The 26629-nt window shown below is 36.0% G+C and overlaps 1 long non-coding RNA gene across 2 annotated transcripts; it reads right to left on the bottom strand.

The window, feature by feature from the left end:
- Positions 1 to 258: 258 nt before the first annotated feature.
- On the bottom strand, positions 259 to 26357 carry LOC119774911. Of its 2 annotated transcripts, none has more exons than XR_005279593.1 (3): positions 26283 to 26357; positions 14386 to 14889; positions 259 to 3187 (listed from the first exon to the last, which is right to left on the bottom strand). It is a non-coding gene; the product is annotated as an uncharacterized LOC119774911 (long non-coding RNA). The 2 variants fall into 2 exon arrangements; XR_005279594.1 differs by lacking the exon at positions 259 to 3187 and adding an exon at positions 9924 to 9968.
- Positions 26358 to 26629: the final 272 nt, after the last annotated feature.

Below are 26629 nucleotides of genomic sequence, written 5' to 3'. Positions count from 1 at the left end.
AGGTCCTGAACCTTGAATCCTGTCTGAAAGGCCCATAAGGCTACATCCACTAGTGGCCAACAAAGGTATCTATGGAGCTAAAGGAGTCTAAAAACACACACTGCAGGTACAAGTGCACACTTAGGAATTCTAAAGCACATAAATGAATCATAAATTGAGAATCATAATCTAGGTTCATCATAGGCTAGGTTCACACCGCAGCCTGAAGTGACCCAAATCTGATTTTTTTTTGCCCATATGATACCTGGATCTGATCTTTGCATGGCAGTCTAAACAACACAGATCCGATTTTTTTCCAATGCGACCCAGGCTGCATGGCTATGTGGTCCTTAATCTGATCTTTTCAAATGAGACCTGTGTCGCATTCATCCGACCTGGCTGTCAGTAATACCCGACAGTGGTCACTCTTCTGCCTCTTGCTACGCAGAAGTGGCAAGAAATGCAACAACAATGGTGGACAATAATGCGGAGAGTAGTAATTATGTTTAACCATTACTGAAAGATATAGTTTTTAAGGTTGGGAAAGATGCTAGATGCGCTCCGGCACTACCAACCATGTTTACTTCGGTAAACACAGAGCACGCTTGCTTGTGACCTTATTGCATCCTCTACTCCGCATGCGGGACACTTAGGTTGTATGAATGCAGTTCACACAGGAGATCACATAAAAGTCGCATATATTTGGAAATGTGAATAGCAACGCAAAAAAAAAATGGAATTGAGCATCAAGACCTGCAGTGTGAACGTAGCCATAGTGTCAAAGATGATGGATGTGATTGTGGACCCAAACGCAGAGTAGAAGGAGGCCAAGATGAGTTTTTACTGATTTTATCAAAAATACAACAGAAATAAAAACCAAGAACAAAACACAGGAAACCAAAAACCCAGAAAGGCCAGGGGAAACACACATTAGGGGCCAAGTAATGACAAGAAACCATCACTGAGGAACTGCACAGGAGGTGTATATATTTGGGAGGCAGAACAAAGACTGTGGTAATCAGCTGACAGGGAGCAGGTGTGGATAGAAGCAATTAGAAACTAGGAGAAAGGAGACTGGCACAAGGGGAGACAACAGAGAGGAACACAAAAAAAACTTTGCTTAAATATAACTAGAAAACAACTACAATGACACAAAACAGAAAACAGAATGACATAAATAACTAAAATTTTTATAAGGAAACTCAAAAAGAGGTCCAAAGGGGAGAACCATAACACATAGAAGATTTACAAAGGCACCCAAAATTCACACATACATAGAATGCAGACACTACTTTAGTTTTCCTATTTTTGAGACTCCAATGACTTGGTTTAATGCACATGCCTTTTTTTAACAGGGTATGAAAATATATTTATGAGACTGTTGCTAATTTATTTCAAAATTGAAAAAACTAAGTAGTCACATTTATGTCACTATTTGCAGCCTTTGTTTTATATTTTATTGTTGCACATTTGGCAGAAATTTTAATTATAGCCTCAAGTTTTCTCCTGAAAACATATGCTACAAGCTTAGCAAATAAATCTTAAGACAGTTTTGTCAATTTTATTTCCAGATTACCTTAAGCCCCATCGGTCTTCCATATTGAAGCTTCTCTCTCCACATAGAGCAGAGGAGTTCTGACAGAGGGAACTGACAAAAAGGGTCTTCCGGAGTAAAATCTCTACATGAGTAAAATCTGAGAGCATGAACGTTTGCACATGTTTTCTGTTATCCCTGTGTTTTCTCATCATCCACAGAGAAGTTTGCAGCTGTTTCATTGTTCTGAGTCACAGGAACTTTCAAAATCATAATTGGGCAACTTTGAACTCAAACTATTGTGTTTTTTTTTTCTTTTTTATAATTTCTCCTCCGTTGAACAGCAATTTGAAATTAAAGTTATGTGCTACAGAGCATCTGAAGCTGTTCTTTTTTTGTTTATGGAGAACTTTGTTCTGGTGAATCAAAGTGTAAAGGCTTTGGACAGCACTGAAATGGATGCCTTGTTTTTTCTGGCATTTAGACTTAGCAAAAAACAGAAAGGTGTGGGAAGAGGCTTCAACTGTCTGACCATTACAGCCAATAAAGTGTAAAAATAACACAAGATTACAATAATTTAGATCGATTGTGGTAGGTAGAGATGGAACAGAATGTTTTTTCTGACCTACTGGCCAAAAATGTACACAATATAAATATTTGGAAACCCCATCTTAAGGAGAACTTTGTATGTATGTAAATTCAGTAAAACCTAATTTGTAGTTTTGTTGCACATCTTGTTTTTGCACTTCAGCAAGGCTTTATGTAATGACAGTGACATCTGAACTACAAATCACCTAAAAAGGCTCATTTAGGCAAGACTGGACATGAAAACCTAACCTATGCTTCTCTCTAGATATATAGGAAAGCAGTGGAGCATCTGGAAAGCATAATTATAGTAACATTTACATTGACTTCCTCTTTTGAACTCTCCTGGACCTTTTACCTGATGAAGAAAGCAAAACAACAGCTCTTATTTTTTGGAAAGCTTAAATGGACTAGTCTCTCTTTTTATCCCTGCACAAACTTCTACAGGGCCCCCATTGAAACATTCTTTTTACAAGTGTGACAGTGTTGTAGGGGAGCTGCCCTTCACAGAATAAGAAGGACAGGTGCTGAGGGAAGCACCAGGAATTGTGAGATACTATGAAAGAAATCTGCCCTCGGTTTATGATGCATGATTCCAGAAAAGGCCCAGAAACATTGTCACAGATCTCAGCTAACCAGGGAACATACTTTCCCCAGCTGTTCCATCACAAACAACTTTTAAACTGCATTACATCCAGAACAATTAAAAACTGATTTTTTCCACTTAAACTGTAAAGGCAGTCAACCCCATGTATTTATCCATACCCCTGGATAAAAAGTCATAAAGATGCTTGCTCTATCATGGAGCCACACACACAAACATAATCACATATACAGTATACATACCAACAGCCCCCCTCAAAAATCAAACAGATCACAGCCCATTATATAGACCGGTCTGGCACAAGCTGCACCTTATTCTACATTACACCAGGATAAAGATATGAGAAGTGCTGGGTGGGCAGGAAGTGATTATTGGATGATCTGGGGAGACTTGCTTCAAGGTTTGGGATGAGGAGATACTGAGGGGGTGCAGCTCTCCGGATATATGGCTTTTTCCGATGATTGTTAGGGTCCCACAGATGGAACCTGCAACAAAGAGAAGATGATAAAGACTGAGCAAGTAGGGATGAGGGTGATGAGACAAAAAGGGATGAGGATTATGGAGTGAAGGGGAGAAAGAGGGTGATGGGAAGGAAGAGGGATGAGCTGAGAAGGGTTTGAGGGAAATTGGTTGTTGGATCCAAAGAATTTGACAGACAGTGCAGGTTTGGTGAACTGGGTATACGGAGACTGCTGGGTAAATAGGGTGTGGCTGAGATGTGGTACTGCTCCCAAACCTAGAAAACATTTTAACTCCAATTCTATGTAGAGATATGTTTCTTTTAAGAATATGAATAGGATTTTTTAAGTTGTCTTGCAAAGTTTTTCTTCTTATTTATTCCCCTAAAGGTGTTCCTTTATAAGTGGCTTCTAAGTTTAAATTTTTTCTGGTTTTATTTTCTGTTTGTGAGTGTCATGTGTGCATTCTGAGCTGGGATTCTCTTCTGGCAAGATGAGGTTAGTTGTTTTAAACAGTATATTTTAGTTTTAAAATGCTGCACATGAAAAACGAAAGATAATACAAAAACAAAAACAAAAAAAGTACATTGCAGCTGCATAACACTAATTTAATAATTAATAAGCATTAATAACCTTGATCTTCCATCACTTCATCTGTCAGTGTTGTAGTGGGGCTGGTGCCTATCTACTGTATAGTAGTCTATGGGTGAAGTAAAGGATATACACTGGACATGTCACCAGTCCATCACAGGGCTTATTAAAGATTATGAATACATAAAGTTGATTAAAATGAATAATTAAAGTACTAAAATGTTTTAAAAAAAAAGAACAATAAAATGAACTTTAACCAGCAATGTTAAACTAGCACAATCAAAGGCAAGTCTACAGGTTTTTAACCTTTATTTAAAGCTATTTAGGGTTTTAGCAGTTTTCAGAAAGATTGTTTTAGATTAGTAAAGCATAATGACTGAAAGCTGCTTCAAATTCCATTATGGTTTCATAACTACAATATATATAATGATTCTTGATGTATTTACCCAAGTGCAAGACAACTTACGCAAAAAATTAACAGACAGTCAACAGGGGTAGTCACGAACATTTTAATAGAAGCTTTTGTTACTTTTTACTTCTGTTGGTCATGTTTTTTTAAAATTAGGTTTGCATCTATTTTGTTCCAACAACAAGCTGTAAAACTACACTCCTCTCCCGTAAACAGTAAGTGGCAAATGCTGGTGAGGAGGACGGTTGTTGTACTTGGAAACTAGTGTACGGTGTGCATTTGCAGGAAAAAAGGTTATCAGTAACAATTATCAGCTCTCAGGAATTAAGAAAAAAATACTTTTTTTTCTTGAGAATGGAGGATGTCCTCAAATGTAGAAATCTCATATTATTGCACTGTCCTGCTCATTGGAGCAGTTGGAAACACTGCTGCCTTGCAGCAAGAAGGTTCCGGGTTTGGTTTCCAGCCCAAGATCTTTCTGCATGAAGTTTGCATATTCTCCCTGTACATACGTGGATTCTCTGTAGGAAATGAGGCTAGGTGTGAGTGTGTGTGAAAGGTTTTTTGTTCCATTTGTCTATGTGTTGCCCTGCAATGTACTGGGTGTCCCCTGCCTTTCGCCTGTAGACAGCTGCAGATATCCACCATGGAATTTACAGCAGTGCAATCAACTCTCAGGATTACAATAAAAAAAAACTTGTTAAATGTAAAAATATGAGATTTTTAACTGCGTTCTTTCCCAGTTTTTATCTTTTAAGGATCCAAAACTGACACTGCTGGTTGGAGATGTTTCCACATCAGAGTAACAATATCACTTAGAACCACAGAACAGACTACAGCTACAATAGGTTTGATGCTGTGAGCATTTTTTAAGTTAACACTATCTGACAACTTTTCCCGTGATATTAATCTACAAAACCCCCATTTAAATTAATCTTGAACTTTCATAGAAAGCTGGAAAATCTACTACAGTATTTTCACTACTATAAGGCGCATATAAACGACTTTATTTCCCCTCAAAAAGTGCGGTGCGCCCTATAGTGCGGTGTGCCCTATGTGTGTTGTTACTGCGGACGTTGTTGAGATCACCATGAGAACGTTAAAGGGGGAAGTGTGGGCGTGGATTGTGTATAAAATAACAGGTACCGGTATGTGCTTTATGCAGAACTCCTCATCTCCTCATTGAGGAGATGATGAAAGAGTGGCTAAGGGAGGTATATGTAAGGAGACCAGGTGGTTTTTTCCACGCATCACCATCGCTGTTAATCTGTGACTCCATGCGTGCCCATCTCACAGCTGATGTGAAAAACATGGTGAAACAAATGAACGCTGTGCTTGCTGTTATTCCGGGAGGTCTGACAAAGGAACTTCAACCGCTCGACATCGGTGTGAACTGACCGTTCAAAGTAATGCTGGATTCAAGAAGCTTTGCTGCTCTAGCTGCGCGAAGCAAAAGCTGGTTCTTTATAACCCTTTGCCATATTTTAGATATGTTGTTGGCTAGGCTTGTGCAAGGTTATGTCTTTAAATACTTCTCTTCTTTGTCTATGAAACTAATGAAAGTATTGTGATAACACTCACATAAAAAGCAACAATGACAATTGGGGCCAAAACAATTAATCAGATTAATCGTGATTAATCCGTTATTGAAATATTCATCAACTAATTTAGTAATCGATTAACCGTTAACTGGAGTTTAGAGACTTTAAAATATGCCTTTAGGGAACAGATCAACCAACCCCAGAATTATACCAAAATTGTAAAGAAAATACATAAGCATTTCACATATGAAAAAAAAACCCTTTTCATCTGTCAATATGCTATATCCAGTAGTCCTTAAGTGGAATTGTTTGTTTCACCTATTTTAATTTCATAAAAAGTAATCTTTAAGGAACTTCTTGCTATTCGGTTATTAATTGATTAATTGAAAAAATAATCAACAGATTATTTGATCTGCAAAATAATTGTTAGTTGCAGCCCTAATGGCAATATATGTGTACCCTTCAAGTGCTATGTGAACCTAAGGGACTGTCTGCCAAAATTTGTCAAAGAGTGTAACATCTTTGCTTAACTGAGAAATTGATGATTTTACCTGATGAAACAAATCCTTGAAATCCAAATGGACCATATTTTTATGGGATCCTCTGTCCAGTCAAACCTTAAAAACTCGGTTGCGAACGTTTTAAAATTTTTTTTCTCTTTTCAACAGCGTTTCAAGAAATTAGCTCAAATTGATTTAGAAATACAGTTTGACCTGGAAATTAGTTTGCATGCTTTTATTTTGTCCCGGTTGGATTATTGTTTTAGATTTTCTACCTGTTTTCATAAATCTGCTGTCAATTGCGTACAAAGGGTGCAGAATACTGCAGCAAGGCTTTTTACAGGGATTAGCAGAAGAGCTCATATTACTTCTGTCTTAGCTTCACTTTACTGGTTGCAGATTAATTTTAGGTTTTATTTTAAACTTCTTTTATGAACTGTTAAAGTTCATCATGATAAAATTAATTAGAATGTTTACTTTGCTTCCTTTTTACATATTCTTTTTAGAACATTTTGATTTTATCTGTGAAAGATGCATTATAAGTTATAATTACCCTTACTTACCTAATTTTCCTAAATGGTTTCATATGCTTGCACAAGAAGAGCCCTTTTATTTCCTCTCCTCAGTAAGAATGTGCAGAACTGCCAAGACAACTACTGAATAAGTAAAAAAAAAAAAAAAAACAAGCAGTGAAAGACTTAATTCATAATTTTGACCCACAAATGTCCAAATTTTTTCGGTTTTGTCAAGATAATGAGACATTTTAGCAGTTCCTGATACGGCCAGTGACAGCCAGGGGTGATAAGGGGGTTGACAAAGTAAATAGCTGGGATTAGGTCAGCAGGGTGTGCAAAGACAACAAGATGGCCTTTCTCTCTCTCTCTCATTTTTTTTTTTTTTAGCTCTTTTTGTGTCCACACCTTTTGGAAAATTTCCCATGGGATAAATTCAATCCAGCAAGACTACAGGATTTATAATGGAGGCAAAAACATTACAGGTTACTGCATTTGAAATTGGGGGGGAAAAAAAGCTTAAAGAACGAGATTTTTTTTTATAATTGGATCTAGAGATAACATTAGATAGTGGGGAAACCACAGCAAAGTCTTTTACATTTTAAAGCACAGTTTTGGGAAAAAAGCCAGGAATTCCATGAATACATTCTTTTGTGTCAGAACAAGAAAGCAAGAGTGAAAAGCACTTTAGAAATAAATTTAGAGCTGAATGGGTCTCTCCATTTGTCCCACTCTGCTGGCTTTCCTCCAAACACAGTGTAAGTATCTTTCCACTGCCAACACTTGTCACAGTAAAACATCCATTACAGTTTAGGGCTTAGAAGGAGCATGAGGATAAGGACTGGCTAACGAGAAACCTCATGCATCAGCACAGAATCTCCTTATTTCCCACAAGATTACCAATTATAGATTAATCTCCAGCCTCACCGGTTTAATGACAGGGCTTTTTCTCTATGACATCTGAGCACTAACCATGTGATACCACAGAATGACTGCCACACATGAGAAGATTCAGATTGGGAGAAAATGTTTGAGGAGCAAACCGGACTGACTGCCGAAATGTCCACAGAATATGGACGGAGAACAGAGAGCCAGCCAGTTCCACCAAAAGGCAACCTAAATTTACTTTTACTATCAAGCCACTTTTTTTTCCTCTGCCAAGGAGGTTATGTTTCATTGGCGTTGATTTGTCTGTTCTCTAAATAGCTAAAAAAGTTAAGGAGGAATTTTGCTGAAATTTTCATAAATTTCAGTGATGATCTAGATCCCAGTCTGGATCCAGGATTCTTTATATATCTGTGAACAAATAAAAAAGTCAACTTAACTGATTTCTTCATTTTCCTTTGCCTATAATTTTTTCAATAATGGGCTGTTTACAGATTTTTTTCCTTTTTTGTCCAAGTCTTAGATGATTTTACTTTATAAATGTGGTTAGACTTTGTTTCCAAATGCCAAACGGTGAACTTTTTTAGTACTAAAGTCATTTATGATGTCTTTAAAGTCTAATTTATTCACAAGCTGATGCTCTACAGACAGCATTGCCAGATCACTGAACGTTTCCTGGGACATCCTAGAGCGCAGGTAGTTTCTTATTATCTTCATTTTACTGAACGCCTGCTCACCTCCAGCCAGTCAAGGTAGAGAGAGGAAAATATGTTGCAGGTTCTTCCATTTCCAATAAAAAATGTTTGTGTGCATAGTTTCTTTGATGCCCTGGAAACATTTCATAGCTTTCTGTATTTTATGTTGGATATTTTCATCCCATCTATTAAATTTAGTGCACTAGTCGATCTTTTCTCTTCTTCATACTGTAAGAGAACAGCAAGCATGGCAGGCAAAATATGGCCTTTTTTTGACCAGCTGTTTATCAGCTAGTCCCTAACAAGTTTGTTCCTTGCATTTTTGGAGGTAGAATAGGTTAGATACTTTGGGAATTATCTGCCCTCTGAATTTGCAGGCAGTTCATTTGCCATCTCTGAGAAATCTCTTCCTTTTTGCCATTACAAACATTCACTTGATTTGGCTTAGTGGAACAAACCAGTTTAAAGTTCCGCAGTTCTCCTGGAGTCATGTCATGATTCTGCCTCTCAAGTGTCGAGTCTCTCTGCTGGACTCATGGAACCCTCAACCTGCCGGAACGCTCTATGGATTCCTGAAACCCTAAACAGAACCCCTGACCAGGCTACGAACTCCTGGATCTCAGTACTGACCTGTTCTGATCTGTTTCCCTGACCTGGCTCGGACACCGGCCTGTTCATCGTAGGCTGCTGCATCGGGGACACTCAATGGAGGCTCAGCGCTGCATCTCGTGGGCAGTGTATCAGATGGGTCCTGCCTCACCCTAGGGGATTGACTGAACTGTTAAACCAGAGTGCTATTGATGGTGGCGCCCCGTTTCCCCCTGCAGCTGCTGTGTATCCGCAGATCTTCAGCTCTGCGTGTTCTGTTATGTTGAATAACGTGTTAAATTTATACGTTTTGGAACTTTCCCACTGTCTGTCTCGCCTGAATACTGGGTCCTACATTCTGGGTTTTATGACAGAAAGAGGCATTTTCTGTCAACTTGGTACTAAAGTTTATCATAATGTGGGGCTTTCAATGAAGTCTACAGGGACTCTAACTACAAAGGTTGGTCAGATAATTGACTAAGATTGAGTTTTTCAGCAACAAGCACTGTGTTTTGGACTCCAAGGAAATAAAAAACATATGTGAAAACTGTTAGTAAAATATGTTATTTCCAATGTGAAGTGCAAAAGAAGACGATTTACGTTGTGGCTGTGTTTCTCTCAAAAAGGCTTACGGGAAAATTTGAGCAATGATGAAGTGTCTTTTGGAGAGAAACCGGTCAGTATTCTGAATAGGTCTTTTAACCGTTGTGCAAAAATAAATGTCAATGATCACCGGTCTGTCTATTACTATCTGGTAAAAAAAGTAAAGAAAATTAAGTCTGCAGCACCAAAGGATAATATTAGGGTTTTAATGCTTACACTAACAAATGTGAAAAACAATTTCTACATCTATTCAGTGGTCATTTAACCCACTCCAAATAAATGTTGTCAAGCTCAAAATTACATCATCAAAATTGTTCAGATAGGTTGTTTCTGCTACACAACAGTATGGTAGAACAATATCTTCTTTTTCTAGTACCTGCTCTCCCAAACCAAACCCTCTCTCTCTCTCTTCACTGCTCCTCTTGCTGCTTGGCCCAAAGCAGAGTTTGGTTGGACTCGACCTTTTCCTCCCTTCCTGTTTTCCCTTTAGTTAAGAATATCAACAAAGTTGAAAATTTAACTGATAGAAATAAAAACATTATGTATTTCAATATCATGTTTCAAGGAGTTTTATTTGTCAATTCAACACATTAACATTAAATGAAACTAAATTTGTTTCCATGATTCCAGAGCACCCGGATGTCAAAGAATATAGTAGTAAAACTAGCTAATAATAACTATAATATTAAACAACCTGGATAGATATACAAATTTAATGAATGTCAGTAGGTATGTAAGATAAAATAGTCTAATACATTATAGCAGTATTAGATAAAAATGGAGAATTTTGAGGCTTTTTTAAGAACCACCGTGACTCTTGAATTATTATTATCTTGATTATTTTGAAAATTAACCAGATGTTTTATTTTGTTTCTGCACCCGACTTCCTGTCCCACGCAATCTGCCTTCTTATTGCTTTCTGCTCTGGTATCTAGCAGAAATATAAACCGGTTCAAGATCCAACACTGCCAAACCAACGCCGAATAAAGGTTTCACTTTCAGCTGAAGACCTCACTAACATATCAATCGCATAATGAATGTTGGTTCAGACAAATTGACTGACAAGCGGTACAGACATAGTTAAATAAAGCTTTGATGTCCCCTTTTTGTCTGCCACTTTTGGCTTTTCAAAACAAAAAAACACCTTGCGGTTTAAAGGGAGACCAAGATCATCGTCCTAAAGTCAGTTTCACTGCAATTTATTTTAGCTTAAGCCTATATCACAATTTAAGCAATTAATAAATTATTTAACTGAGGTTCTGTCCTCGGTGGTAGTTACAGCCCTGCCTGTAAGTCAAAATAAGTCGGGACATCTAAAAATATCAAAAAAAAAAAAAAAAACAGTCCTGGCAGACAAACTTATGATTGATCAGCACAATATAACAAGGTTTATTTTACTTCCTTTTTGTTATTTGTTCTCTTTATCTCTGCACCACTAAATATACCTTGTATAATACTCAAATGAGTCAGCACAGGAAGTAACAAGTTCTCCTCTACAGTGGCCACTCTACTTGCAGCAGTTGGAGGAAAGCATTTTCCTTCTTTTTGGCACTGCCACTGCTTGAAAACAAAGCTGCTCTTATTTTTTAGCACACAAGGCAGTGGTCCTCCGTAGTTGGTGGACTTAGATAAAGCAGGGGTAAAATTCCCTGTAGAGAAAGAAACTGTTCAGAAAAGAGGGCAATCATTTAGGTGGGCTAACATTTACCTTCTTTTATTGCAAGATTCTTATCAAAAGATTAAGGTTTAGTCTGAACAGAGAGCCCAACAAAACATGGCCTCTTTGCTTGCATGTTAAGAACCAGACCAGCTTTGCTATGAGTATTTCAATCTTTCCTGTAGTAAAACAAAATATTTAGGCATTGGAAAAACTAACACAAAGAAAAAAGGGTTTTATTTAAAAAAAAAAATGTAGAGCTAGAAAAAGTACCAACTTCACATGGTATTTTAGAGATTCATTAGTTAATTTAAACTTTGTTTAGAAGTTCACATAATTAACTTTAACTCAAACTAACTCAATTATGATTCAAAAGGACTTACAGTAGTCAAAGCAATATGAAAAAGTCAACATCTCAACAGAAACAAGAATGCCCGTATGAAACGGTGAAACCATTTTTTCCTTCAAACAGTAACTCAAGGAAATGTAACTGAGTAAATATAATAAGGTACTACCTACTTCTGAACACTAGTGATGGTTACTGTGGGAGGGAAAGGAACTACTGAAGTTTTTTTCAGTAGATTTTGTTTATTTCTAAGATATAAGATAATTCTGAGATCTACTTTTTGATGCTTCTGTCAATTGGAAACATAAAATATTTTCCAATTACAAACAAGCTGGAAATGCTTTGTTACATGCATGTTGAGGAGTATGAACAATTCTCTACTGTTTCCTACATTATTTTTTGCTTATGTCACGTGAATCAAAATGTACTATAATCCATCCATCCATCCATCCATCCATCCATCCATCCATCCATCCATCCATCCATCCATCCATCCATCCATCCATCCATCCATCCATCCATCCATCCATCCATCCATCCATCCATTTTCTGTAACGCTTATCCCAAGCGGGCATCGAGAGGGGTGCTGGTGCCTTTCTCCAGCTGTCTACGGGCGAGAGGTGGTTACACCCTGGCCAGCTATACTGGCGTGGTATACTTGATCCCACTGTACTATAATGGGTCCCACAATTTTTATGCATTAGTTCACCACATGTCTTAATATACAACATCGTTTTAAAAAAAAGTAATATTTCAAGCACATTTCTATAGATTAACCTAAACTTTTTTTTTCTAATTACCTCCTGCATTGGTACAGTAAATTTCTCCCTGGTCATTTTTGACGTTTTCTGATGAAGGGAAATGTGTAAAGTCACACCATTCTAGGCGAAATCTAAGAATGGTGTAGTAATGCATTTTCCCATCATTGTATCATGTCAACTTTTTAAAAACTTTCTATAGGGATCTTATCCCTGAAAAGAGAGTGGTCAGACTGTAGATGACTTGTCAAAGTAGGTGATAGCTTACGAGGATATCGGTTTTTATCACAACATCATCAGGCAATAGTTTGCGACCCACACCAGGATGCTGTTGGAGTTCCTCCCACCCTACTTCCTATTTCTATTACAGGCTGCCATGCATACAGTGCGTGATAACATCATAGCAGAAGCCTGCAAAGACTTGATAAGACAGTCTAAAATTCTCTTTCCAAACTGCATAGCAAGAGAAGATATTTATTTTGATCTGGATTAGAAGATGTGGCTCAACAAACATTAACATTAGGAGGTGTAGGAAGACTGCACTATAATTCCAACAAGACTGCTTCACAGTTTTTACTAAGTAGATTATCCTATGTTGTTTACATTTCTACTCTACTTTTATTTCTTTATTTAAGGCTGTGCTGCTATTTTTCTCTTAAGAAATTACAGTACAAACAGTAAATAAGTAAATATAAATCTCTTGCAATTTTTCAAGTCTTTTGAAATAAATTTCTAATATCGTCCCAGAAATAACTTAGTATCTACAGAAATTGCCATCAAAACTTTAGCCATAGTTTAGGTTCACAGTATGGGTTAGGGTGAGGTTATGGCTAACACTGTACTATGGAGGATTACAAGAACATCTATCCATAGTACAATGTTATAATGACTACATGACTAATCCGCTGTAATATTAATTCAACTGACACCAGCACTCATTTTGATGGCATTAACATGTTCGTTTACTAGGGTTTTGCTATTTGTATGATTTGTTTTGAGAAATGCATTTACTGTTAGCAAATATTGAGGATGGCTCGAGAAATGCACAGTACAAAGGAGACCAAGAAAAACTAAATACAAAAGCAGTCAAAATTCTTTGACAATGATCAATTTAGTACCAAATGTTGAAGTGGCTCAAGTCGGACCCTTTGGAAGATTGGGACAAAGCTAAGATTAAGTGAACAGATGTACAGTACACAATATCAATATAATCGGAGTACAACGTTAACATAAAATGTCTCTGGTTTTGTTGTATGTTGATCCAATGATATGATGAGTGTGTCTGTATTGCAATTATCTCTGCAAAAAAATGGATCAGGGATAGATGAAGGACAATTGCCTTCTGCCGCAGCATGTACATTAATTGTATCCAGGCTGTGCTCCCCATCGCACAGGGACTTTTCTTGTCAAGGTGTTCAGTGACATCCATAGAAACGCAGACTGTGGAAGAACCACAGCGCTGGTATTATTCAGCCTAAGAGCTGCATTCAACACTGCTGATTACTGTATTATATTAGATCGCCAGGAAAGTTGGATCACCCTTTTTTGTACGTTAGTGTGGTTTAAATCCTCAATGAAAACAGGACCTTTTTTGTCTCAGTAGTTAAGTTTACATTATAGTTCACAAAAATTAAATGGGAAGTTCCCCAAGTGACCACCGTGGGGGCTCTCCTATGTTTTTATGCCTTCCCTAAGTCAGATCTTAATAAACAACAACATGATTTACTATAACTATGCAGATGACACACAGCTGTACATCTCGATATCTCAGGTGAATATGAACCTATACAAGCGCTGGGTAAATGCATATAAAAAATCAACACATGAATGTGCAAAAGTTTTCTTCAGTTGAGTCAGGAGAAAACTACCATGATAATTTTTGGACAAAAAGAAGAGTGTTCAAATGCTAGAGAAAAGCGTTCACTAATACAGCTACAAGCCAAATCTGCAAAATCTCAGGCAAAGGACCCAAAATTCAGCCAGACACAATAGTGAACATTTTAAAAATGTATTCAAAGAGTTCAGCCAACGCTGCACAAACATTTCAGTATGGGAGACAGGAATCTCTGAGAAAAAGAGAACGGGTTAGTTACTAAATTGATTCTATATTTAAGCACATCAACCAGAAAAAAGGCCTAACCTTCTCAGGATCCGTGTTGAGGGGAAGGGAGATGTTCTCGGTTCCTCAGCAGATATCAGAGCGGCATTTGGTTTTGCTTGACATCACTGCAGGTTTGGATCACTCCAAAACAGGGTTTAGTGATGCCTGATTGAGACAGATAAACAGAGTAATGGTACTTCTCAGTTTTAGCTTTCCAGGGGGGAGATAGTGCCCATTTTTCAAGGAGACAGAAAATGGGTCAGAGCAGACAGAACAGAGCCAGGCAGAGGGATCCAAGGGGTAGGCAAGAATCCAGAATCTTTTCACAGAAAGACCATAAGAAACCATGGAGTCACAATCAGGCTTAAGGTGCATTCACACCTAACATGTTCTGAAAGTATCTGATTTAAATGCAAAGGTACAGCGAAGATGTCAAACAGTGTCGAGAAGTCCTGCGGTACAGTATGTCCGTGCATCGGGAGCAGTGTATCCGAGCGTCAGAGCATCCCACTCTTCCAGTGCTTGACGGTGGAGTTCAGAAATCTGAAATTGTGCAGAAGGATGAGGAGCATCAACCAATCAGAAAAGCTAATCCAGGTGTATTTGAGGACACAGACATTATATGGAAGCCGTGATTTCTTCTGCAGAGCTGTCTGCAATTGAAAAATAAGATAAAGGGGTTGAACTCCACAGGCTTTTAAAAAAGCCAGGGAATGGATTATGTCCAAGGAAAAGAGTGCGACCTATGATCATTCTTACTCCACTAAAACATTTTTTAATGAACTGTGGCAAAACACTATATAAATACCTAAATTAACCAAAAATATTACATTTTTTTTTACTACAGACCTTAAAAAATGTACATTGTCATTTTAGTCACTCAGAATGCAGTGGGGAATCCCAAATTACGAGGCCGGCTTCAAACAGCTTTCACTATAGAATCAATTGATTGGTTGATTGACTTTATTAAAGTCACATTGGAGAAATGTACTCGTTATATCAGCTTAAACTTTTTCTACTAGAACTTTAGACCTTCCCAGCTCCTCCAGAGGAAACATAGGCCTATTGGCCACTGTTATGATGTATGCTCCCCTTGCCCAACCTCTCAGTTAAAATCAGGGTCCCTTAATTCTGGTCCTTGAGGTTAGGTGTCCTGCACTTTTTAAATGTGCCTCAAGGACTGCGATTGGAACCTTGGTTTAAATGGACTGCAAAGGTTGCCTACACTCCATTTCAGGATAGTAGATTGAAAATGCTCTTTAAGATATTGTAAAAAAAAAAAAAAAGTAACCCTGCTAATACTTGTAACTCTTACCCCGACTTGTCTTCCTTGTTGGTCTTCATGGTTCAGTTTGTTCTTTTATATTTAGTTAGAAACCGTGTAGGCCTTCACAGAGTAGTTGTTACGGTATCCTAATGGGGTTTGAACTTTTAGACAACAGTACATCAAACATTTTGACTTTTCTTTTCCAAAAAGTGTTTTGACATTCATAAATAAGTTTCCTTTCGTCTTAGCAAATACAAGTTGCATGTTTTTTGATCTATCACAGACAAATATGAAACCTTTTCATTTCTAAGTGATCATTGTAAACTGATCAAGAACAATGTATAGTTTGACAAGGCCCTTACTAAAAAAATCACCAATTATTTAGAATTTTTTATCTTTCCAACTACTTCTTCATTCATGCATTTTTTAAAGAATATACATTTTACTTAAGATCTTAGTTTGTTACATAGTTTTTTATTAAAGAGCCCTAAATAACTACATTAATATGTCAAAGGTTGTGAAACACAGCTTACGGTGCAGAAATATGGAAACAACTGCAATTTTAATTTAAATTTATTGCAGAGGATTCTTTTGAATTCTTTATTTCAAAATGTGCATAAACAAAATATAGCTCTGCCAAGTTAGGGACTTTAAAGAAAGTTCAGTTGGAGAAAACTGTGAGAGCGTAACCAGCTCATAAGAGATAATTCATATGTTTGTGTTTTGGCTCCTTTCTAGCTAAACTGTAAACTCCCACTGCGAGCCTCAGAGCACATCTGTGGCATCTCAAAAAAGGAGGGTTTACGTGCAAACTTTAAATAAAATCACTCTCAAACCCTCCATTTAAGCTTCTCCCGGTCTAACCAAATCAGTGGTTTAGGAACAAAAATACTGAAAACAACTCTCTGACTGAACAAACCCCAAGTGCCATATACAACATGGTACTGTGGGCCTGGAAAACACGTCAACAGTTTATCAGATAGACCACCATAGTAAACTAGTAGGGAAGCTGTTTTTTATGGTATTAGTTCTTAAATTGTGATGTTCCTCTGATTTTTACGAAGCACTTTGATCTTTTTACCCTTATTTTAAAACCATTTGTCAATTTCTAGCAGTGAAGTTTGGCATGTCCCCCTGTAGAGAGTTTTCTCCACAAGCAGCGCAATGATTCATTCAGCAACCACTCCCACTGACATATCTGCCATGTATGTTCTTGACTTCTTTACAGGGTCTCTGAATGACATCATAATGATCTCCTTTCTTTAAAGTTTTGAGGTTAATTTACAGCCTTACACTCTCTGAAGTAAATCTGTGTTGACAGATATATTGGAAGTTATGAGGAGACTCACCCTTCACTCCATTCTAATTTTAGTTTTGGGTATAACAATGTGGCAGGCTTGGGCCATTTTCTACAAATCTGTGTCCCCCTCTACAAATTACTACACTTGCACAAAGAGTGCAGCTATTCCAACAACAAACATAAAAGAATGGTAACTGTCAGAACATCTGTGGGGTTTAAAAATGCTTCCTTGTTGTTTCTCTCAAAGAAGTGTGAGGAATTACAGTACAGTGCAGTACTTCCCCACCAGCACTAATCCCCTTCTAATGGCCAGAGGAAGCAACAGACCCCAAGAGACTGACAACCGAGGATTAAAAACATTAAATCCATTGCCATGATAAAGAAAAATAAAGTGACCTAAAATTATTTTAAAGATGCTGAGTGATGCTGATGACATTTTATAAGTCTCATGGTAGTAGGTGGAGAAAATATAAAGCTTCACCTTGAAACTATGCATTCCTGAAGGGGAAGAGATCACCAATGATTTTCCTTGCAGAACTGACTGACTGAGGCTTCTGGGCTGGTTTGAATCAGTGACTCCAAAAACAAACACAGCTCTCCCTAGTGGCCTAAGGTTAAACCAATAGTTTCGAAACAGCATTTGGCCTCACTATAGTCTGATGAATTATTTTGCTCTGAACAGATGAGAGAAAAAGATGGGCAAATTTGTCAATATTTCAGGACTCTCCATGTGAGCAAAGCTAAGTTTGCTCATACTTTAGTCTAAATCTGAACTTCTTTCCTTTGTTCAGGCAGTTTGGGTCATCATTTAAAGGAGACATGTAGAGGAAAGTTTGACGATATTAAAGCACGTTTAGGGAACAACAGATGTATTTGAATCATGCAGAGTGCATTGAAAGGAAAAGTTGAAATCAAAAAAGGTAGAATTGATCATGTTTTCAGGTGAGATCTACCAAATACTTAAAGAAAATCTACTCAAATTAATAGTCTAGACTGTGTTCAAAATGTTGCCTTTGCTTTTTTTTTTTAAAGACAATACAGTTCTTATAGCTGTAAGGGATTCCAACAGATTCAGAGGTTGATAGCATAATTATAGAATCTAAAAGTTGTAAAAAACAACGATTATTGCCAAATGTAGTGGAGTTTTACTCATGTATTGGTCTTGCTGGGCTACTGCAGCTAAAAGAAGTGGTGCAGGACCTCAAAGCTGATACCCTGATAAAAAGAAGGGAAGAATTAGAATGCAAACACAAGGTTTCCTTTTTTCTTTATCTTTATTATGTTTGAAGTACATGATATTTGTGTAAAACATACCCTTGAACTTTTACATTACAATCATTGCCCTTAATTGCTAAATTATTTTGTTAAGCTGGGCATAAGCTGTATGATTATTTTTTTTTTTTTTCTTTTCGGACAGATTTTCTAGTCGTGGAGAATTCTTCGATTGGGCCTAGTTTCAGCCTGATGGTGCGTCGTGTAGTGTACAGGGGGTAACGAGGGCCGATCAGCCTCTCATGACCACCTCCCGACCAGGAAATGTAAGGTCGGGAGGAAATCAAACATGTCTGAAATTCGGTCAGCCGTCGTAAACCTTCGTCGTACAGTTTGAGCTGTAGTTGCATGCAATGATTGAAAATATCTCACAGCGTATGCCCGGCTTTCGGGGATCTGTCCTTCCATCTACCTAATCGTCCAGACATTTATAACCATTTAAAGTCTGATGCAACAAACAACATGCAGGATATTTAATATTTTCATTTATAGTTATTCATTGGATGCATGTGGCAAAATATTGATGTAAAATTGTATTGATACATTATTATACTGATACATTTTATTCTAACCTATTAATTTTTAAATGAGTTATTACATCTACATGGACTTAGCATTTTACTTTCTGCATTATGATTACATTTAGATTATTATATTTCCAAATATTTTCTTTCTGGCTAAATATTATGTTCATAATACAGCTCAAAAGGGAGTCGCTGAAGGTACAGGTACTGTAGATGCCCAGAACTTTACACAAAATGAAGAATGTATAGGGAAGGTGTGAGGTAATATGCAAGTTTCAAGGTTTCTACCAATCCCAAACGTTTTGTATTAACATTGCCAATCTTTCAGGAAACCCTGGTAAGTTAAAAAAGATCATTTGAAGAGGAGGAGGCTTTTCTTAACCTTTTGGCAACCTGAATTTGATCACTACAAACTGCATCCATCAGCTGCACTTAATTTATTGACATTCATTTAGTATAATCTGCTTTGTGAAGCCAGTGCTGTAATAAAGAATAAGCATGCATGAAACAGGTGCAACAAATTAAAGAATTTGAATTACTTTGTTTATTTCATACATTTCACAAAGTTTAAACAAATGTTTGCAAGAAAGGCTCTTGATAAATGAAACCCATTGCTTAATTCTGTTTTAGAGATGTTGCTGTTAAATAGTATCAATGTTAATTCATTAGCGTTTCAAGTCAAAGATTTCTCCAGTGCAAGAGCTGTTAATTAGATGTGATAATCAAGGACCAAAGCATTTTCTGAGTCTTTTGGGGATGAACAAACACTTGACTTGATGTTACTGGCTTTAGTGGCAGTTTTGTAAAGATCTAGCCTTTTTAAACCCATTCTAAAGCCTCATTTGAAGTTTTGTAACTATTTGGTATTTTCTTAAAGGAGGCAAGATGATGATGATGTTTTAAAAGATTGGTTATCAAGCAGGTTGCACATAAAGACTAATTTAGGACAAAGTAAAAGTAGTTTTTTAAAGGAAATGGGTTAAATCTTAAATCAGTTTTTAAACAATAAAACTAGGAAAAAATGTAACCCTTTCCTGACATACATGTTTACATCTGCACAACTCCAATCTCTTGGAACGTAATTTATTCATTAATGTGAAAAAATGAAGGATGTGCTGCTGATTTTATTCATGCAACAAATAGTTATATTTCTCTCAGGACTGTAAACATCATGATTGGTAATTTTCCTGAATATTTGTTCTCCTCTTCCAATATTTATGTTCTCTGTAATGGACAGCAGGTTCTGTGAACATCCATTGGTCAAACCAAAAAATGTTGAATCTTTAATCGCCTATGCTAATTCATAATTCAGGGAACCGGGTTAAGAAGCACTCAACTTTTTCCTGAACACACTCTGCTAAATGAAATGGTGTGGAAAGTGTGAGGTCATTAACCTGTTACTGATATGTTCCCTCCTAATATTGGGGATAATGCCTTCCAGCCAAGTGTGACAAAAAAGAGGGAGAGCCAACTCCTTCCCATGAAGGTACCGGCTCTTCGTTTTTCAGGAAGCTTCATTTAGAGATGTTAAGATATGAAAAGTTAATATCTTTTCTAATTAGGAGAAATATCCCTTTAAATCGAGAAGAGATTTTAACCCTACAGCTTAAGGGCCCTTAGAATACTGTAAGAGCAGTTATTCTATGGTTAAACAACCTTATTTAATGGAACGGACTTTGATTTACAAATCAAATAATAACAACACCAATACTAATAATAATAATAATCATAATAATAATAACTGATTATGTAAGTTAAGTAATAACGGAGCAAAGTGTTGAAGTTGTTGTGATAGACACTACTCATCATATGGTTCTACCTTTTTGTAGCTTTTTTGTCATGTTATATTAAACTTGTCACATTCTTAAGGGTATTTCTTCTGTGAACCGTTCCAAGCTAATATAAATATTAATAAAAAAATTTATAAGTTTGACAAAAATCATATGTTTATGTAATGTGTTTGTTTGTTAATGCCAAGTGGAAGTCTTTCCTTTATTTTAAACTCTGTGAACCAAAAGGGATAAAATATTATCTACTAACAGCATAAGAGAACATTTGCAAAAAAATAGAACCATTTCTGTGTAATATATGACATCTAATCTATTTTCTTTGACGCAATCTTCCAGAGTGTTTGTCTTTTAAAGACTTATTCCAAATCTTTTTCTGTCTGTTCATTAAGCAAATTCAGCACAATATCAGTGCTTACACAGAGGTAGGTAGACTAGCTTGAAATTTTATTTGAGTAAAACTTCCACTTCTTTAGGATATTTTAACCTAAGTAAAATTAAGTCAATCAAGAAGTTCCTCAAGTAAGAGAACAAAAAATAGCATTCAATAAGAAGTATACTTAAAGGTATAGTGGAGCATTTTCGTAATTTTTTTAAAAGACCTGCCCTCATCACTTAAAAAAAAAATGCACATGAACAACCCTGTACTCGCTCCCGAGAGGGAACACCTATTCAACTCGTGCGATAGGATTCACAAGCCCATTTCTGGTAATGGACACTCTGTTTAAAAGTTGCTGTTTGCATCAGTCCTACAAGCTTACTTTCCAAAAAGAAGATTTGAAATTTTTTCACTATGTCAGACTCACCACCGGTAAGTGGGGGCAAGTACATAAACATATCACCAGAATGATTGACAATTAGGAGAACCACTTATTTTGATAATCCACTACACCTTTAAGTAAAGACTGATGTTAGCATTTGATTCTATATTCAAAAAATTTGTTATCGAACTGAAAATGCTATTTTAGAGACTAAAAAATAATGGATATAGAAAAATAGCAAAGTTGCAAGATAATACATTTAAAAATCTTTTTATTTTAAATAAACCTTTTATACATTACCTACTTGTAATAGGTAATGTAAAAATGAGTACCGCTAATCAAAAAACTCTAACATACATATGCCCATGTCCTAAATAGTATGTGGTTGCATCAGCAATCTTCCACAGTGTGGAATGTAGAGCAGCAGCATATCTGCGGCTAAGAAGAAAAGGTTGATCAGTTCATTAAGAAGTACAGATCTGTCCAGGGATGCCCCCTAAACACAGTGCACATGGGGGAAGACATTATTACAAGAAAAATTATTTTATTGTTGGAAATGTCTCCCAACACATCCAAAAAGCCGTTACAAAACTGGAGAGCTCATTCAGTGACAGGCTGTTGGATCATAGATGCACAAAAAGAGTTCATCTCTTTTAATGTATAATTGGTTAGCATGGTTTTCCTTCCTGAGATGTCTTTATTTTTGTCCTCTGCTACAGATAAACTTTTTAAAGGTTTTCTTTAATTTTTATTTTATTTTGTTTGTATTCTTGCCACTATCACACCCGATTCCCCTAATGGGAAATCTGGTATTACTACTGTCCTCATCTTCTTCATTCACTAAAGTAGTGGTGAAAGAATAGTGAAAACAGTTCTGTAGAGAAAATTACACATTCTTTCAAAAATTACTCAAGTTAACATATATGTAATATGTAACTAATTACTACCCACCTACGAGTGAGTGTACAGTTTGATGTTACCTATTCCAGGACCTTTTCTAGTATCTTTATAAACCTCCAGAAAACCAGCACACTTTAAACCAAAGTCTGGTCCTAATAAAGTGAACCCTCATCTTAAACTTTAGGAGGTGGGTTTAGAGGTATTGTGTGAATTAAGTTGAGGTTCAGGTTAAGGTCATAGTTAAGATGAATTGGTAATGGATAGGGTAAATGATAGGGTTAAATATTAAAGCAGTAACTAAACTGAAAAGCAGTTAATTTGAAGTTTAAATCCTGGTAAAAATACAAACTTATATGTGTATGTATGTATTTTTTTGTATGTTTTAAATTAACTCTAAAAATTACACTATGATAATTGCTTAAATTTGATAATCCATATATATATTTTAGAGGCTGCTGATCTTGCACTACTTATATTTCTAGGTTACAATAATCATTTACTTGCATCCATTCATTGATAAACCTACTTTCAGATGCTAAGTTTTTCAGGATGCATGCTTTCACTTGATTCTGATGAGGCTTTAACTCCAGATGCCAATTGATCCTTCAGTCTCTGCTCAATTTTTTTTTCTATCTTCCATACAAATCTGCTTTTTCTTGCTCAGTCTTTTGTACCAGAAGGGTTAATGTATTATACAAAGTGTTCAGATTCAGGGATTAGATCACCCCCTCCAATTCCATCAGTCAATTCCTAGTGCTCTCCAGGGCATTCATCATTTTGACAGTTGCAGATAAGGCAATTATTTTCCTCAAGCAACTACAAAATGTAGACAAGTGCTTCTGTGACAGTGTGACTGTTTGAGAGGGGGGAACACAAATATTATTGCAGCAGTCAATGACGGCACGTGTCGCTTGCTACAAAGCGCATGTTCTTTGTAACACAAAGGGAAACATGTTTCCAGCACTTCAAGTGTCCAAATAGTACATTTTATTTCATTTAATGAAATACTGCCTTGTTTTGAAGTTTATAATCGGGTAAATTATTACAGGTTCGCTGATGCACAATGTGTAAAAACAATTAAACTTTAAATTTGAATGCCACTCATTAGTATCCAAAACAGCAGAACCCCAAATCTGAATAGAGATAAAAGACTGAGCTTTTTCTTTTAAGTTTTAATTTCTAAAATGGCCTTTATTTAAAAATAATCCCTAACATCTTATCCTACTCTGAGATATGTCCCTGAGCTTATGTTGAAGCTGAATCAATCTTTTCTGAAGCATTAAGGTAACTTCTTCTCTAGGAGCCCCTAGGGGGCAGCAGAAGACCTTAATTTTAGCAGATGGTACTGCTTAACACTGACTTACACCACTGTCACTTTACTGCAAGACTCAAGTCAGGGAGCGATTCATGCAGCTGGTAAATCTTTTCTAAGGAAACAATAAAGTTTTCTGTAACAAACAAACAAACAAACAGAAAAAGATCTGAAAGGAGCCTGAACATAGTTTAAATGAGTGCAGCATACTTAGAGGTAAATGTAACACTGTAAAAATGGACATTAAAGAAAAAAAGATTTGTTTTTGATGGTGCTTGGCCTGCTATATTAGTATGCAAAAGAAAAGTCAAGAAGTTAAGTTAGTCAAGAGAAAAAGTTTCAGTTAATTCCTTGTACAGATCTCGGCAGAAGAAACTGCTGAATCCTGAATCTGTTTTTCATTTAGAGTACCTCTCTTGTAAGAAGTGAGGTCTGGGAATGACAGACTGACATGACTTCTCCCAGTTTCCAGTAAAAAAAAAAAAAAGGATTTGTTAGTTGCTATTATTTTTTATTCATTATATCTTATTTAACCTTTACTTAACTAGATAGGTTAGTTAATACCTTATTACAAAATACATACATTTATTTATTATAAGCTTTTTCCACCACGTTTAGCACCTAAAGCTATTAGAGTCATGCTATTATGCATTAGGACCAAATAGCTTGTTTTCATGAATTTAGCATTCTGTACAGAGAAAGAATAAAAAATACAAATCTAACTTGGAACCTATTTATTCACCTTATAGCATTTGTTTGTTATTTTTTTAAAGGTATATACTTTTCAAAGATGTATAATTCTCAGATATTTGTATCAAAATATATACATTTTCAATTTTAAGGTTAAGTATTAACACAACTATCAAATAGTACAAATATTTAAAAGCCGTAAACAAATCAGGTATTTTACACCTTAAATATATTTCAGCGTATATTATACATGATCTATGATGGAATGGTGTCCTGTGCAGAGCGTTCTCCACTTTTTACCCAAAGTTGGATTGTTGTATGGGTAAATTATCTATCCAAGAAATGAAATAAGTCCTGAGCTGCACAGCCTTACGACGTTTCTTAAGAAGTAGAAAAATAAAACAACAGAAAGAACAAAAAAACAACAACCTCAGAATCTATAATAATGAAAATACTATTTAGTATAGTATATATAGTAGTCATAATACAATTAGTGAATATAATCATTCTAGTAATTTGCATTTTATAGCAGTATGCAAGTGCATTTATACATATATATGTACTGTATGTATGTGTATATATATATATATATATATATATATATATATATATATATATATATATATATATATATATATATATATATATATATATATATATATATATATATATATATATATAATGAGCATAGCTAAGACTATGCTAGGCTAGAGCTTCACCTGAAACAGCTACAGCACGTTTTCTTTAACCAATAACCTTTTAACTTGGATTTAAAGCGTAATGTATCTAGAGTCAGGTCAAAGCCAGATAGCTATGGAAAACATAATCTGAAGCAAAATCTCACTCTTACAAGAAACATATGAAAAGTGGACCTTTTTTTAAATTTGTGTAAGAACATTTTATCTAGATATCCAGTCCACAGATTCTCACATAGGAAAATCCCCCTCTTTGTAAACTTGAATGTGAAAGAGAAATATCTGCTATGTAAAATGACCATGATTGCATGCACATGTCCTAAAATACATTTGATGTGTGCAAACAACAAAACATTTATATATATATATATATATATATATATATATATATATATATATACGGTATATACAATATATCCTTTGTAAGAATTCAGAGGTTTTGGGACCATCTGCTGGTCCGGAGACCATACGCAGTGGTTTTGTTTTCTTGTCCCTCAGGCCAACTTTGGATGTGTCTTTATGGATTAAGCAACAAAAGATTCACCCTGCACTCTTAAATACTTCTAAAATATTCCAAGATTGTGTACCAGAATAAAAGCACATTTTGGCTAAACTTCAGTAATGAGAACAGAGATGAGGAGGAGGACAAGTTAAGGGAAAGCTCAGATGAAAGAGGTGAATTTGTTTTTCCATCGGTCAGCACATTTTCATGACCAACGTGTTCCTCCTTAAAAATCTTTTTCATGCAAATTGTCCAATATAGGACTAAGCATTGACCTGTACTTAATATGTCTGAAGAAAAAAGTTGTTCATCTTTGACACTAAAAGCAAAAATATTGCTTAGAAATATTCTTGATTAGTTAGAAACAACTCTCTTAACTGTTTCATTAATTAAAAAGGATTTTGTGAATATCAAAGGCAAATTGACGACAAGGAACAACGCAAAAAAAGGAAGTGACAAGTGAAATCAAAAATGTTTGACAACACCAATCATCAAAAACAGTGAGTAGAGCAACATTTCTATGTTCTGTTAGGCTGCTATTTGAGGAAACAGAGAAAACATGAGGAACAAATAACACATAATAAAAAAAAAAGGCAGCTTTTCTTTTCTTAAACAATTAAAATAGTCATTCAAAGACCAGCAAAAGCTTTGTATGGCCGCCTGAACTGAGCTACTAATAAATAATAATAAATCATATACGGAAAGAAGGCCAAGGCCTTTATGGGAAGAGCCACCCATATATTGACTGCACATCATAGCAGTCCTCGTCTTGTAGGCCGCATTATAAATCCTGTTTCCAAAAGATATACGATATGTTTGAAGTGTAGGAGCTGCCTCTACTTTCCTGTCCAAACTGTTTCAGAATTTCATAAGTTTCAACTACCAAAATAATATACTTATACTTGTAACATTTGAAATTAACTTACCTCTTATTTTGTACAAAGTGTCAGGCCTTCTTGTGTGTGTCTTACGGGACGTATGATGCTATTAATGAATCAGGGAGCTTGTGCAGATTTTTAGGGGTGAAAAAAAATGTTTCAAAGACACAAAGGAAAAGAGAGAGAGCGAGAGAAAGGCAGACAGGGAAAATAATCAGTTAAGAGATGAGAAGCGGAGAATTCAAGCTGAACAAGGGGTCGCCCCCTAAGAAAGTTTCATTTGTAGAAACACATGGAGTCTTTTATTTGTAAAACAAATCAGGAGCCTCAAGGTTTATCTCAACATTTATTGATAAAAAATGACAGGAAGCGTTTTTTTTACAACTCTGGGATTT

The sequence above is a fragment of the Cyprinodon tularosa genome, unplaced genomic scaffold, assembly GCF_016077235.1.
Source record: "Cyprinodon tularosa strain WSP-4 unplaced genomic scaffold, ASM1607723v1 ctg84, whole genome shotgun sequence".
Classification (NCBI taxonomy): domain Eukaryota; kingdom Metazoa; phylum Chordata; class Actinopteri; order Cyprinodontiformes; family Cyprinodontidae; genus Cyprinodon; species Cyprinodon tularosa.
Note: the sequence above shows the minus strand (reverse complement) of the source record. Positions and strands in the feature narration are given on the sequence as shown.